This window comes from Propithecus coquereli, unplaced genomic scaffold (genome assembly GCF_000956105.1).
Source record: "Propithecus coquereli isolate 6110/MARCELLA unplaced genomic scaffold, Pcoq_1.0 Scaffold831, whole genome shotgun sequence".
Classification (NCBI taxonomy): Eukaryota; Metazoa; Chordata; class Mammalia; order Primates; family Indriidae; genus Propithecus; species Propithecus coquereli.
This window is the reverse complement of record NW_012154519.1, coordinates 45,828-47,950: the sequence shown is the minus strand read 5'-3', so window position 1 is coordinate 47,950 and position 2,123 is coordinate 45,828.

Here is a 2,123-nt window from a genome sequence, read left to right as displayed (position 1 = left end):
CAGGAAGCCCCATTGCACGTGATGTGATGGCCACATACCTGCCATACCAAATTACTGACACAGGTGAACCTCTCAGTCAGGCCAGCACCTGCCGGTGAACCCCACGCTGAGTGTCTTTTACTGGGAGTGGAGCCCTTGGCCCCAGGAAATGTCAGGCTGACACCATTAATTGAATTGTATACACGGTAATAACACGGCTAGTGGTCCTGAGCAAGGCCTTGGGTTTGGAAAGACACACACCCAGGCTGGATCCAGTCAAGGTGAGGTGCTGTACCTCCCAGAGTCAAAGGTCTCAGTGAATTTGCCATCAAGTGGTTCCCTGACTCAGTTAAGGAGCCCTGTTGAGGTCACTGCTGGTCTCTTTTGCTCAAAGACTTCAGATTAGGCAGAGGGAGGGCCTCAGTGGGCCTTGGTGGGTGAAAGTACATGAAGTTGGGAGATGCGAGTCATCCAGCCCTGCCACTGTGGCCACTTAATTCATGGACCATCTGGGCAACGCTGGAGTCACTGGCTGCAGAGGATGACTGTTGTCCACTGGCTAATTCCGTGCATGTGACTGTCAGTGGAATTGCACAGGAAGAGCACTCTAAAGATGCTGAGATATAATGCACAGGTCTTCTCACCAAGGCCAGACGACACACTCATAAATCACCCACTTGCTGGTGACAGGTGCTGCCTGCAGGGAGAAAGAATCATGACGGTGAATTTTATTACCTGGTAACACGCTCCCAATTGTCACATGACCCTTTAAGATTAAACAAGAAATGTTCCACAGGTGGCCAATGTCTGAGCAGGGGCATAATCAAAGACACTCTCAGTGGTGCACACAGGCAGGGCCCACCTCCCACACAGGCTTCCATCCAATCACTGCACCAGGCCCTCTCACAGGGGACTGGGGAACAGTCTTGTGTGTGATTCTCTGTCGTATTGGCTGTGGGAGATAAATCATGGTGTGGTTTAAGTCCGTTATCTGCCATGAATGAAGTTTTGTGAGTGGTGAGCAGAAGAATTATAGAAGGAAATTTTGGAAAACTCCTCCACGTATAAGCTTATGCCAAGAGTTTATTAAGACCTCAATGGTAATCACAGCAACAACATAAATTAGCATGTGGGTCTTGATTAACCCACACTAAGGTCCCTTGCAGGGATTCCTTGGTCACAAAGAATGCAGCATGTGCTGGCACTACAGAGAGCTGTGGCATTTGGGTCTGTAATCAGGGGTAGAGGTGAGATTAATTCCTGTCAACACACTGTGGTGACAACTTCTGAAATCTTTCTTCTTACTGCCACACTGTTAGGCAGTCATTGGTTAGATGTCCTGGTTCCCAGGGGGGATCATGCCTACTGGGTCACAGTGTGCTCCCCTGAATGTGAGACCTGGTCTGATGCCCCTCAATTGGGGTCCTCATGACTGTGGACCAGTCAACAGTGAAAGGCACTCTCCCACTGATATGCATTAACTCTGCTTTGAGGCTGAACTTGGGTGTATCCATGGAGGCAGGGGCAGTCCCTCAGTCCTAGGCAGTGTCTGTGGGTTTCTCCACTGCATTCACCAATGGGGAGGTCAATTGCAAAACCACATGACTGAGGTTGGCCATGTGACCAAGGACAATGGCTCTGCAGTGCTCAGGCCGGAGTCACTCCATCAGGGAACACACGGCAACCCTCACTGGAAAGTGCTGGCCGTGAGTGAGAAGAATCCACGGTGGAGGTGGAGGGGACACTAGTGAATGTCAAGTGTGACCACAGGCCCACCTGCAGCAGTGGACAGTGGAGCCTGAGCAGTCACACTGACATTGTGACTTCCACAGAGATTAGGGCTGGCTACTGTCCCAAGCATGTGGCAGCCCCATAGACTGAACCTCGGCCTGTGTGGACCTGCCTGGCAAGACGGAAATGTAAGGACGAACTTCAGTGGATTCCTGCTTGGCCCCACTCTTGCGCCCTGGGCCCAACACAGAGGAAGCAGCAGTTGCGTTAGACAATTTTCACAAAGCTGAATCCCCTCAGGTGAGTGAGGTGCACATCACAGATTCTGCACAACATTGTGGGGAGGTAGTGAGGACCTGAGGCCCAAAGGTTGCTGCAACCCTGAAGCTGTAACACTAGAAGGCAGAAAAATC